The following is a 14,519-nucleotide window of genomic DNA, read 5'->3' as shown; positions in this document are numbered from 1 at the left end:
TCAACGTGATGAACAGCAGCATGCCTGAGGCCCACACCAGGTGAATAATAGTGCTCCTGAGGTCCAAGCCAAGTAGGAAAAGGTGTGCCCTAGGACTCCAGTTTGTATAGCGGAAGCCTACCTCCAGATATGTAATCACACTTTGTGAATCCAGCCAGGAGAGTGTCTTAGGAGCAATTGGAGATCAAGTCCAGAAAGATGCTCCAATTCTACAATTCCACAGTGTTCCCTGTTCTATTCACAGTGATTACTATTCCACGTAACTCATTGTACAGCCTTAGTTGTCTCACATGTAAAAGGTGACAATTCTAAGATGAACTGTGTGGAAATCTGTCTGTGAATGCAGGCTTTCAATGGAATTGTAGAAAAAAAATGAAGATTATTTAAAGCAAAATTTATTTTGTCTACATGTATCAACGCAGAGATAAACCTCACTATATTATTATAGAGAAGGCTTCTTCAAATACAGAAATTATCATGCTTGTATGGTTTTCTACAAAGCACCTTGATGAAATCATAAGGTAATTATGACATCAGAGCACAAACACTTTCATACAGATTGTGATACAATGATCTTGATAAACCAGTACCTGTTTTGCATGCCTACTAATTTAGTTAAGTTCAGACTTGGCGACTGCATTCTACAGCTGATTATTTGTTCTACTGCAGAGAAACAGATATAATGCTCTATTTCAACTTCTGATAAGAACATAATTCCTTATTACCGTATCACTGACTGAGAATGACCTCCAAAAATGCATATTATTCTGGAAAGTCTCTATGTGGCCTCAACAGCAAAAAAAAGGATGAAATGAGACCAGATGAAGATATAGACACTGATAAAGGAGACTACAAGTGTAGACAAGAGCAGCAATCTTGTATTAACACATCCACTCAAAGTTCTACTAACAATGAAGATGGAATACTTATGGATGACCAAAGAGAGAACAGTTTGAACATCAACTCCGAAAGATTTACTGGCTTTGCACAGAATATCATATACTCCCGAAAAAACGTTCTTTCTGAACCCACTGATAAGAGGATGTCTGCAATTCTATCTCACAATGACACATACAATATTATCCAATTCATAGGTGAGGGAGTATATGGGGAGGTGTCTTGCTGCCGTAAGAGAAGTACTGGTCAGTTTGTTGCTGTAAAGACCCTAAAATATGATAGTTGCATTGCCTCAGAAGTGAGAGTGTTAAAACTGTTTCAAAACATGGATACAAACAAGTTTCATATTGTACAGTTTCTCGAATGCTTCCACAGTAGTGGAAAGTCCTACCTAGTATTTGAGCTACTAGAGCAGAATTTGCTAGAATTCCAAAAAGCTAACAATTTTACTCCTCTCCCTGCCAAGCATGTTAGGATCATTGGCATTCAGTTGCTGAGAGCTTTGGTGATGCTGAAGGAGTTATCTATCATTCACACAGACATCAAACTAGATAATATTATGTTAGTAGCCCAAAACAGATTTCCTTTCAGGGTCAAAGTGATTGACTTTGGTTCAGCCAGTATACTGCCTGAGGTTCAACATATTAATGGTATGTATTTGACAATCCCTTTACTAATCATTTTGATATCAAATGTTAGGAAATTGTTTAACATCTTTAAGGAAAGAATTCTACCACTCACAGCATATTTTTGTCATGTTATTCAGTACTTGGTACATTTAAAAATTCATTCAAATGATACAGACTTCACAGGCTGAACCAACATTTTTTTTAAGTGTGTACTTAATTGCCCTTGAGAAGGTGGTGTAAGCTGCCTTCTGAAATTGCTGCAGTGCTTGAAGTGTGATTTTACCCTCAATGCTGTTAGGGAGAGTGTTCTGGGATTTTGACCCAACAGTGGTAAAGGAAAAGCACTATATTTCCACGTCACGATGGTGTGGGGCTCAGAGGACAATTTTTATCAGGTGGTGTTCCTTTGCTTTTGCAGCAATTGTCCTTCCATTTGGTAGATGTCAGGGGTTTGGAAGGCGTAGGCTAAGGAACCTTGGTGAGTTTTTGCATTGCGTCCTGTAGATGGTACGAACAATTGCTATGGGGCATCAGTGGTGCAATGAATGAATGGTTGTGGGTTGGGCAGCTACATAGGCTGTTACATCCCACTTCGTGTTGAGCTTCTTGATTCCTGTTGAAATTACCCTCATTCAAGCAAGTATTCCATTCTGACATGAACATTGTAGATGGTGAACAGCCATTGGGGTGTTGCAAAATTTCTAACATTTACTAAAACGCAATAATTCCTCTGTAACCATTGCCCATGTTTCAGCTTAGAAGAGAAGTCTATGGACCAATCTCAGCTACATGTTTGTATTTTCAGGGGCGAGCAATGTGTTGCTACATAACAATCATTTATGAAGGTTGTTGCTAACTATTGTAGCGCTAGTCCTATGCTGATTCAACCAAGCATCAACAGGACATCAAATCCATGACCAACTCATCTAAATAACATAATACTTTCCACTGCTTGTCTTTCGACAGACAATTTTCAAGGAAGTGTTGGCAGGTATTTTTGAAATAAACCCAATATACTGTATATGTGAACTAAATGGGAGTCACTCAACTGACTCAGCAAAAATGGTATACACGTGTAAAAAAATGCTAAAATTACTTAATTCTATATCTAAGCAATCTAATTGTTGTATTCCAATCATTTCTACCTGGTTGGATGAATATCATGTTTTCGGGTAGCCCAGCAATAATAACTATCCCAGTATTTCTGCTGTTTCTAATTAGCTGTGACTCAACTGTTTCTAATTTATTATTCAAATATTTTTTGATTCATACATATGAATGCTTTCCACTGTAATAGTGATGTTATTGTTTCTAAATAGTTCAACTTTCATTGCTTCCTGTTGGCTCATTTATTCCTTTGTTTCCTATAGGGCCAGTTGTTGTTTACTAATGGATCAGTAATTTCTACTTCAGTGATGCTAGTATTGCCAATCAGCTTAAATTCTTTTGTTTCTCATTGGCTCAGTTATTTCATTATATCTAAATAATAAATTAGTACAAAGCTCAAAATAAATCCCTTAAATTCAATGTGTCCTAATTATCTACTTAGAATTTTCATGTAAATTGTTAGCCAGGGAGCAATAAAATGTCAAATTATACTCATTACATACTACCATTTTGGTTAAATACCATCAAATGTACACTCGATCTCTATTTCCTCTGAAAAAATTCTGACCTATGAAAACCTTGATAAAATATAAATCCATACATGTTGGATGTATTTGTGCCAAAACTTCAAAGGTTTTCTGTAATTGATGGGAAAAGGGCTAAGATCCAATCATGCAAGGCTCCTGTTTTTATTAAAACTCTTTGAGCTACCTGTTGGCTTTCTAGTCTCTGCTTATTCCAGACATGACAATCCTTGCTCAAAAGTTCCTGTACCACAGGATCATCATCAGGAGTTGACATATAGACTGAACGTATGTAGGAGGCAGGCTACAAGTCAATGGAGAAGTAGGTCGCACTTTTATCCTCCAACCTGCTCACATATTTTCAATTTCTTTTTTCCAAGCACTGTGCTTTCCAAACCTAATTTCTATGCCATTTGTCATTCCAGTGGGTGAACCTGCTGCCATTTTACTAATGTAATTTAAGGATGAATTAGGATGTTACCGCATATTTAAGGTACACTGCTCAAACAGTGTCCAAGCACAAGTTTTGGGCAGAGGTGTGGGGAAGTGGGCATTGTTGTAACATGAACAAAGTCACCAGAGAGATACAGCTGGTGGGTATAAAGGTAGTCTTTTATTCGACACATACAAGTAAGCTGACAACCCTTTGGAGTCACTCAAGAAAGAGAGAAACTCCGCGATCCAACATTTTTATATGTTAAAGAACAAAGGTAACAGGACAACTTCTATAGTTCCAATACTCTCAGAATGACAATAGACAATAGGTGCAGAAGTAGACCATTCGGCCCTTTGAGCCTGCACCACCATTCTGAGATCATGGCTGATCATCTACTATCAATACCCGGTTCCTGCCTTGTCCCCATAACCCTTGATTCCCCTATCCATAAGATATCTATCTAGCTCCTTCTTGAAAGCATCCAGAGAATTGGCCTCCACTGCCTTCTGAGGCAGTGCGTTCCACACCTCCACAACTCTCTGGGAGAAGTTGTTCCTCCTCAACTCTGTCCTAAATGACCTACCCCTTATTCTTAAACCATGCCCTCTGGTACTGGACTCTCCCAGCATCTGGAACATATTTCCTGCCTCTATCTTGTCCAATCCCTTAATAATCTTATATGTCTCAATCAGATCCCCCCTCAATCTCCTTAATTCCAGCATGTACAAGCCCAGTCTCTCTAACCTCTCTGCGTAAGACAGTCCGGACATCCCAGGAATTAACCTAGTGAACCTACGCTGCACCTCCTCCACAGCCAGGATGTCCTTCCTTAACCCTGGAGACCAAAACTGCACACAATACTCTGGGTGTGGTCTCACCAGGGCCCTGTACAAATGCAAAAGGATTTCCTTGCTCTTGTACTCAATTCCCTTTGTAATAAAGGTCAACATTCCATTAGCCTTCTTCACTGCCTGCTGCACTTGCTCATTCACCTTCAGAGACTGATGAACAGGTACTCCTAGATCTCTTTGTATTTCTCCCTTACCTAACTCCACACCATTCAGATAATCTGCCTTCCTATTCTTGCTCCCAAATTGAATAACCTCACACTTATTCACATTAAACACCATCTGCCAAGTTTCTGCCCATTCACCCAGCCTATCCAAGTCACCTTGAATTCTCCTAACATCCTCATCACGTCACACTGCCACCCAACTTAGTATCATCAGCAAACTTGCTGATGTTATTCACAATGCCTTCCTCTAAATCATTGACGTAAATCGTAAACAGCTGAGGTCCCAATACCAAGCCCTGTGGCAGCCCACTAGTCACCACCTGCCATTCCGAGAAACACCCATTCACTGCTACCCTTTGCTTTCTATCTGCCAACCAGTTTTCTATCCATGTCAATATCCTCCCCCCAATGCCATGAGCTCTGATTTTCCCCACCAATCTCCTATGTGGTACCTTATCAAATGCCTTCTGAAAGTCAAGGTACACCACATCCACTGGATCTCCCGCATCTACCTTCCTGGTTACATCCTCGAAAAACTCCAATAGATTAGTCAAGCATGATTTGCCCTTGGTAAATCCATGCTGGCTCGGCCCAATCCTATCTCTGCTATCAAGATATGCCACTATTTCATCTTTAATAATGGACTCTAGCATCTTCCCCACTACTGATGTAAGGTTAACAGTGTGATAGTTCTCTGTTTTCTCCCTCCCTCCTTTCTTAAAAAATGGGATAACATTAGCCATTCGCCAATCCTCAGGAACTGATCCTGAATCTAAGGAACATTGGAAAATGATCACCAATGCATCCGCAATTTCCAGAGCCACCTCCTTTAGTACCCTAGGATGCAGACCATCTGGACCTGGGGATTTGTTAGCCTTCAGTCCCATCAGTCTACTCATCACCATTTCCTTCCTAATGTCAATCTGTTTCAGTTCCTGTTACCCTATGTCCTTGGCCCATCCATACATCTGAGAGATTGCTCGTGTCTTCCCTAGTGAAGACAGATCCAAAGTACTTATTAAATTCGTCTGCCATTTCTCTGTTTCCCATAACAATTTCTCCCAATTCATTCTTCAAGGGCCCAACATTGTTCTTAACTATCTTCCTTCTCTTCACATACCTAAAAAAACTTTTGCTATCCTCCTTTATATTCCTAGCTAGCTTGCGTTCATACCTCATTTTTTTCCTCCGTATAGCCCTTTTAGTTAAGTTCTGTTGCTCCTTAAAAATTTCCCAATCATCCATCTTCCCACTCACCTTAGGTCTGTTATACTTCTTTTTTAATGCTATGCTATCTCTGACTTCCTTTGTCAACCATTGTGGCCACTTTCCTCCCTTTGAATCCTTCCTTCTCCAGGGGATGAACTGATTTTGCACCTTGTGCATTATTCCCAAGAGTACCTGCCATTGCTGTTCCACTGTCTTTTCTGCTAGGATATCCGACCAGTCAGCTTTGGCCAGCTCCTCCCTCATGGCTCCACAGTCTCCTTTGTTCAACTGCAATACTGAGACTTCTGATCTGCCCTTATCCCTCTCAACTTGCAGATAAAAACTTATATTATGGTCTCTACCTCCTAATAGCTCCTTTACTTCAAGATCACTTATCAAATCCTGTTCATTGCACAACACTAAATCCAGAATAGCCTTATCCCTGGTCGGCTCTCGTACAAGCTGCTCCAAAAATGCATCCTGTAGGCACTCTACAAACTCCTTATCATGGGTCCAGTACTAACCTAATTTTCCCAGTTCACCTGCATGTTGAAATCCCCCATAACTACTGCGACATTTCCTTTGCCACATGCCATTGTTAGCTCCCTATTCAACTTGCACTCAATATCCATGCTACTGTTTGGGGACCTGTAGATAACACCTATTAGGGTCTTTTTGCCCTTATTGTTCCTCAGTTCCATCCACACTGACTCTACTTCTCCTGATTCTATGTCCCCCTTCTTTTGAGTTACATGGAATTTTCAAATGCCTGGATCTTCACACCAACACATCCAAAGTGTTGCTTACTGCCACATTGATGTAATGGGGTGTCGATAGCATTCATGCATATGCAGACACATATCAGTTAAGTGCCTTTTTTTCTGGTTCGGAGCTGCATTTTAAATTTAATCTACAAACCATATTCATATCTGAAGGATGGTTGCTGAAGTCAATGTTCATTATATCTCCTAACCCCAAAATATGCCTTTACAGGCATAATAGAGTTATTATCCCACAAAATATGAAAAATGGCATGTCCTATTTAACCACCCTCCTCCACAGGAATGCAAACCACTTTATTCCATGTTACTCAGTAATTCATACATTCCCTTCTACAATGTTTGTACGATGGTCAATGTCAAGTCTGCTTCCTTATATATTTAGATATTGCCTTTACTGGTATTGTGACTGCAAATCTTTTTGCCAGTTTTCTTTTGCTTTACACTAATGCTCATTAACAACTGGACAGAGTCTGAAGAATTGCATTTCACAGAGGGTGATTGTGTTCAGCTCAACACTCTGTTTTATTATCTAAATCTTATTTAAATCTAAAAATTCGAGGTAAAAATGAAGCACCAGGAAGGACTTCTAATTTAGCAGCTAATTAACAATGTTTGACTTTTGAAAATAAGTTAATATTTAATTTCAATTTTCTATTAATAGAAACATTTAATTTTCATTTTAAAGACCCTTATATCCAAGCCAGATATTATAGATCCCCTGAGATCCTCTTAGGGTTGCCTTTCTGTGAAAAGCTGGATATGTGGTCTGTTGGTTGCGTACTAGCTGAGCTCCGCCTTGGTAGACCACTCTATCCCGGTAAAAATCAATATGATCAGATCAGAATCATCATTGAAGCTCAAGGACAACCCAAGGACTATTTGCTTGACCAGGCAAGTAAAACACATCTTTTCTTCAAAAGAAATCCTTGCCCTTATTCAGCTCACCGGTGGCAACTTAAATCATTGTCAGAATATGACTCAAAGATGTTGACATCCCTGGAGCCAAGACGACAGACTGTAAAGTCACTTGATCAGCTTGAGACATTCAATATCATTCAAACATTGTCCTCAAGTGATGATGATATAGCTGAGTTACATGACCGCAATGATATGGTGGCTCTTCTGAAGAGAATGCTCAACTTTGATCCCAAAATGCGCATTTCACCGGACTCTGCATTAACCCATCCATTCATAACCATGGAGCAATTGAAAAACCAATATAATCACACAAGATATTACCAGCTCTCTGTCCAAGGTCTTGATGCCACTCTGAATTATGGCGGAGTTGAGAGCAAGGAACACAGTTATCAGCTGCTGAAGGAGCCTCAGTGTGCAAATGCCAAGGTGCATATTAAGAGCACACATCAACCGAATCACAGCAGTACTATCACACAAACAGCTATTGATAAAGGGAACACCCTGACTATTAGAAATTCTGAACGAATCCAAGGACTTAAGTTACGATATAATGGAACTCGGGTTGACCAACCATTCACAGAGAACGCAATAAACCTCCCATATCCATATCAAGAAGCTTGTCATCAGGTATCTTGGTGCGTGTACAGACATTTTTCAGAATCAACATTAGGAAATCCTACAAGACCACCTGCATCTCACCCATCAAGGTCAGATTGTTCTTTTAGCAATATGGTTCTAGTTGATCACACGACTGACAAAGACAGAAGCACAATTAAGCACTCAGGTACCTTTCCATCAACAAGTGAAGGTCAAAGGAACAGAAATAACAATTCTGGGAAATATTCTACAAGATCTTCTATGACTGAGGTATGAAATGTAACAATCTGCAAGTTGTTAAGAGATGGCTACTAGCAGTTACTAGTTGCTAATTACTAACAATTACTAATCCTAAAAACAGTTTCTTTTGCTCCAAAGAGATGGTAGGCAATATTTACTTTAGGACAATAATGTGAAAGACTATCATTTCATTTAATAATATTTCATAATGCAGTATTTTGGAAGAGTTAAACATAGTTATATAATTTAGTAGCACATAGTCAAATATAATGTTTTTTTGGTTATGGCATCTGAAGAATCAGAACCAGGAATTACTTTGAGGAATGTATTGACCCTTTTTTTTTTAAATATTAAGGCTGCTGTTCTTCTCCAACAAGAGAATCAAAATACAAAAGCTCATCAAAAAGAAAGGGCAAGAAAACAAATGGTCAATCCCAATGCAAGAAGAAATAACTCTACCTGCTCAAAAATGTCCACATACCCCAAGAGCAGCCCCATAAAGACCATGATTAGGAAGGAAAATATGGAGTTAACATTAGGACTCTTAGATCCAGTTAAAAATTACAGCTCATACGGTGAGGCAAAGCAGTGTCTTGAATCTGGAGTGAATCTATACAACCAGCATAACTCTATTTCAAAAGGACAATATGTGGCACAGACAGGATTTACTGAGAAGCAACCTATTCTCATTGCAACTGAAGAAAAACAGATAATTAGTGGGAATGAAGAAGAGTCTGCAAAAAGTGGTAAGAATTATGTTTAAGATTTGAACTAATGTATTAAAATGTCTATCCGCCTTTCTAATTCATCCAGCAGAAGTTTACTTCAGCAGAGTATTACAAATTATTAACACCGGTCTTCATCTAACTCACATTATATCTGCTCATAATTAAAGATTAAATTCAATATACTGTTTTAATAAATAGAAACATAGAAAACCTACAGCACAATACAGGCCCTTCGGCCCACAAAGTTGTGTCGAACATGTCCCTACCTGAGAAATTACTAGGCTTACCCATAGCCCTCTCTTTTTCTAAGCTCCAGGTACCTATCCAAAAGTCTTTTAAAAGACCCTATCATATCTGCCTCCACCACCGTTGCCAGTAGCCCATTCCACGCACTCACCACTCTCTGAGTAAAAAACTTAACCCTGACATCACCTCTGTACCTATTCCCCAGCACCTTAAACCTGTGTCCTCCTGTGGCAATCATTTCCCTCCTGAGAAAAAGCCTCTGACTATCCACATGAACAATGCCTCTCATCATCTTATACACCTCTATCAGGTCACCTCTCATCCTCTGTCGCTTCAGGGAGAAAAGGCCTCAACCTGTTTTCATAAGGCATGCTCCCCAATCCAGGCAACATCCTTGTAAATCTCCTCTGCATCCTTTCTATGGCTTCCACATCCTTCCTGTAGTGAGGCGACCAGAAATGAACACAGTACTCCAAGCTGTAACATTACCTCTGGGCTCCTAAATTCAATTCCACAATTAATGGAGGCCAATACACCGTATGCCTTCTTAACCACACAGTCAATCTGCGCAGCTGCTTTGAGCGTCTGATGGACTCGGACCCAAGATCTCTCTGATCCTCCACACTGCCAAGAGTCTTACCATTAATACTATATTCTGCCATCATACTTGACCTGCCAAAATGAACCACTTCACACTTATCTGGGTCGAACTCCATCTGCCACTTCTCAGCCCAGTTTTGCATCCTAGCAATGTCCCACTGTAACCTCTGATAGCCCTCCACACTATCCACAATACCTCCAACCTTTGTGTCATCAGCAAACTTACTAACCCATCCCTCCACTTCCTCATCCAGGTCATTTATAAAAATCACGAGGAGTAAGGGTCCCAGAACAGATCCCTGAGGCACTCCACTGGTCACCAACCTCCATGCAGAATATGACCCGTCTACAACCAATCTTTGCCTTGTGTGTCACATCCTCAAAAAATTCAATCAGGCTCGTAAGGCACCACCTGCCTTTGACAAAGCCATGCTGACTATTCCTAATCATATTCTACCTCTCCAAATGTTCATAAATCCTGCCTCTCAGGACCTTCTCCATCAACTTACCAACCACTTAAGTAAAACTCACTGGTCTATAATTTCCTGGGCTATCTCTACTCACTTTCTTGAATAAAGGAACAGCATCTGTAACCCTTCAATCCTCCGGAACCTCTCCCGTCCCCATTGATGATGCAAAGATCATCGCCACAGACTCAGCAATCTCCGCCCTCGCCTCCCACAGTAGCCTGGGGTACATCTCATCCAGTCCCGGCAACTTATCCAACTTGATGCTTTCCAAAACCTCCAGCACATCCTCTTTCCTAATATCTACATGCTCAAGCTTTTCAGTCTGCTGCAAGTCAGCACTACGATCACCAAGATCCTTTTCCATAGTGAATAGTGAAGTATTCATTAAGTACCTCTGCTATTTCCTCTGGTTCCATACACACTTTCCCACTGTCACATTTGATAGGTCCTATTCCTTCACGTTTTATCCTTTTGCTCTTCACGTACTTGTAGAATGCCTTGGGGTTTTCCTTAATCATGGCCCCTTCTGGCTCTCCTAATTTTCTTTTTAAGCTCCTTCCTGTTAGCTTAATAAAATTCTAGATCTCCAACATTACCTAGCTCTCTGAACCTTTGGTAAGCTTTTCTTCTTGACTAGATTTATTACAGCCTTTGTACACCACGGTTCCTGTACCCTACCATAACTTCCCTGACTCATTGGAACGTACCTATGCAGAATTCCACACAAATATCCCCTGAACATTTGCTACATTTCTGCCGCTACATTTCCCTGTTCCCAATTTAAGCTTCCAATTTCCTGCCTGATAACCTCATAATTCCCCTTACTCCAATTAAACGTTTTTCTAACTTGTCTGTTCCTATCTCTCTCCAAAGGAGATAGAATTATGATCACCATCTCCAAAATGCTCTCTCACTGACACCTGACCGGGTTCATTTCCCAATACCAGATCAAGTATAGTTTCTCCTCTTGTACGCTTATCTTGTAGGCTTATAAATTAACAGATATATTAATGTCCTTTAAACCTTTCATTGATGCATCATATTAACTCTATTAGTCTGCTAAACAGACACATATTGTGTCAAGAAACTTTCCTGAGCACACCTAACAAACTCCACCCCATATAAACCCCTTACTCTAGGGAGATGCCAATCAATATTTGGGAAATTAAAATCTCCCATCACCACAACACTTATTATTACAGGATCTGTTTCCCTATCTGCTCCTCGATATCCCTGTTACTACTGGGCGGCCTATAAAAAAGACCCAGTAAAGTTATTGACCCCTTCCTGTTCCTAATCTCCACCCACAGAGACTCTGTAGACAATCCCTCCATGACGTCCACCTTTTCTGCAGCCGTGACACTATCTCTGATCAACAGTGCCACGCCCCCACCTCTTTTGCCTCTCTCCCGGTCCCTTCTGAAACATCTAAAACCTGGCACTTGTAGTAACCATTCCTGCCCCTGAACCATCCAAGTCTCTGTAATGGCCACTACATTATAGCTCCAAGTACTGATCTATGCTCTAAGCTCATCCGCTTTGTTCACAATACTCCTTGCATTAAAATAGACACATATCAAACTGTCCGTCTGAGTGCGTCCCTTCTCTATCACCTGCCTATCCTCCAAGCTTTCTCTATTTGTGAGCCAACCACCTCTTCCCCAGTCTCTTCAGTTCAGTTCCCACCCCCCAACAATTCTAGTTTAAACTCTCCCCAGTAGCCTTAGCAAAACTCCCCACCAGGATATTGGTCCCCCTGGGATTCAAGTGCAACCCAACCTTTTTGTACAGGTCACACCTGCCCCAAAAGAGGTCTTAATAATCCAGAAATCTGAATCCCTGTCCCCTGCTCCAATCCCTCAGCCACGCATTTATCCTCCACCTCATTCTATTCCTATACTCACGGTCGCATGGCACAGGCAGTAATCCCGAGATTACTACCTTTGCAGTCCTGCTTCTCAACTTCCTTCCAAACTCCCTGTAGTCTTTTTTCAGGACCTCTTCCCTTTTCCTACCTATGTCGTTGGTACCAATATGTACCACGACCTCAGGCTGTTCTCTCTCCCACTGCAGGATATCTTGGACGCGGTCGGAAACATCCCGGATCCTGGCACCTGGGAGGCAAACTACCATCCGAGTTTCTTTCCTACATCCACAGAATTGCCTGTCTGACCCCCTAACTATAGAGTCCCCTTTCACTGCTGCCTTCCTCTTTCTTTCCCTACCCTTCTGATCCATAGGGCTGGACTCTGTGCCAGAGGCACGGCCACTGTTGCTTCCCCCAGGTGGGCTGTTCCCCACCCCCACCCAACAGTACTCAAACAGGAGTACTTATTGTCAAAGGGTACAGCCACAGGGGTACTCTCTAGTACCTGACTCTTCCCCTTCTCTCTCCTGACTGTGACCCACTTGTCTGTCTCCCGTGGCCCAGGTGTGACCACCTGCCTATCAACTTTCTATCAACTCCTCGCTCTCCCTGACCAGATGAAGGTCATCAAGCTGCACCTCCAGTTCCCTAACTCGGTCCCCAAGGAGCTACAGCTTGACACACCTGGCACAGATGTGGCTGTCCGGGAGGCTGGGAGACTCCAGGACCTCCCACATCTGACACCAAGCACAGAAAACCGGCCTCACACACATACTACTTCCTTTCCGCAATTTACACAGGTAAACCTACCTCGCCTCGTTACCACCTAAACCCGTTGAGCCAAAGCCCTATCACTCTGCCACTTCTCACTCCACTGCCTGCTGGATATGGCGGTCTTTTTAAACTTTTCCCGCTCTACTGGCTGACATCACACGCCTGCACAGTCTTGCCTCTCTTTTACCCCGAGCAGTAAAATGCCTTTGCTCCGGAAATCCTTAGCCGTTCCACTCACAGCCTTCTTGCTCTGAATACAAACACAGAATAATTTTTAAGGAAGGCTTTAAAAACAGGGTCAGAATAGTGTTAGATCTCTGTTTATTGTCTAATCCTTAGGGTTCTTCCAAGAGTCAGGAGTGATGAGTAGTCTTAATTCCAAGACTTCAGTTTATTTTAAGTGTACAAACATACAAATACTAAGCAAACTCAATAAAGAGCTGAGAAACGATGATAAGATACATAAAGGAATAAAGAAACCAAGATGGTGCCTCTGTAAAATTCCATCACTTTTATGGTTGAGAGAAATTCCTTAGCTAGGATTGAGTCAGTTAATAGGCTACATAATTAAAGCAATTACATCATGTGGGTAATGTGCTAATACTTAGACAATGAAAAATGAGAATGGTGATAAACTGTTAGTTTAGCTACCATACTGCTTTCTGCCAGTCAGAATGTAAAAAGTACAAATCTTATAAAAAGTATTATTTAAAAAAACAGGTTTCTAACAATAGGGGTGAATGATCTTTGCAACATGATAATATTAGAGTTACAGAGTCATAGAGAGGTTCAGCATGGAAACAGGACATTCGGCCCATCATATATATGCCAACTATCAAGCACCAATTTTGCCTTCTACGCATCCCAACAAATTTCATTCTCCCCACATACCCATCAGCTCTGCCCTTACCCAGATTCTGCCTCTCATCTACACACTGGGAGGTAATTTACAGTGGACAATTCACGTCCCATTTTTGGGATAGCAAGGGAAAATGGAGCAGCTAAAGAAAACACATACATTGAATTGAAATATATGGGACTCCAGGAGTTAAATCATGTAGAGTTCTGGTCTGATCTCGTTAGAAATTCACTTGAATTCAGGACAAATAAAACAGTTTCAGGAATAGATATGGAAACTGTGCTTCAGGGGGAACACTTTAGAGCAGATTTAACAGGCTTTTACTCCTTTGAATATGGGAGCTTAAGGGATATCTGAAGAGTATTTGAGAATCAGAAGGCTCTTCAGCAAAATAGAAATGTCCACACTGATTCTGATAGTTTAGTGATTGGAAAGATAGAGTTGTCTGATAGGTATTAAAATGGAATTTACAGACAAGTCTTAAATTGGTTAACTGGCAGAAGCTGAATGACCTACCACTATTCCCCTGTTTTTCAGTCATGCCTCTGAAGTCATAAAGAGTACCACTGATAATGCACTCTGTCCTCTCACTCATCATTCCACATGGTGAATGGTACACGA

The 14,519-nt window shown here is 41.0% G+C and overlaps 1 pseudogene; it reads left to right on the top strand.

Annotated features, from left to right (window-relative positions):
* Nucleotides 1-1,042: 1,042 nt before the first annotated feature.
* On the top strand, nucleotides 1,043-8,390 carry LOC140193479 (homeodomain-interacting protein kinase 4 pseudogene; annotated as a pseudogene).
* The last annotated feature ends 6,129 nt before the right edge of the window (nucleotides 8,391-14,519 follow it).

Source organism: Mobula birostris, chromosome 1 (genome assembly GCF_030028105.1).
Source record: "Mobula birostris isolate sMobBir1 chromosome 1, sMobBir1.hap1, whole genome shotgun sequence".
Taxonomy (NCBI): Eukaryota; Metazoa; Chordata; class Chondrichthyes; order Myliobatiformes; family Myliobatidae; genus Mobula; species Mobula birostris.
This window is presented reverse-complemented; position numbering and strand designations above follow the sequence as displayed.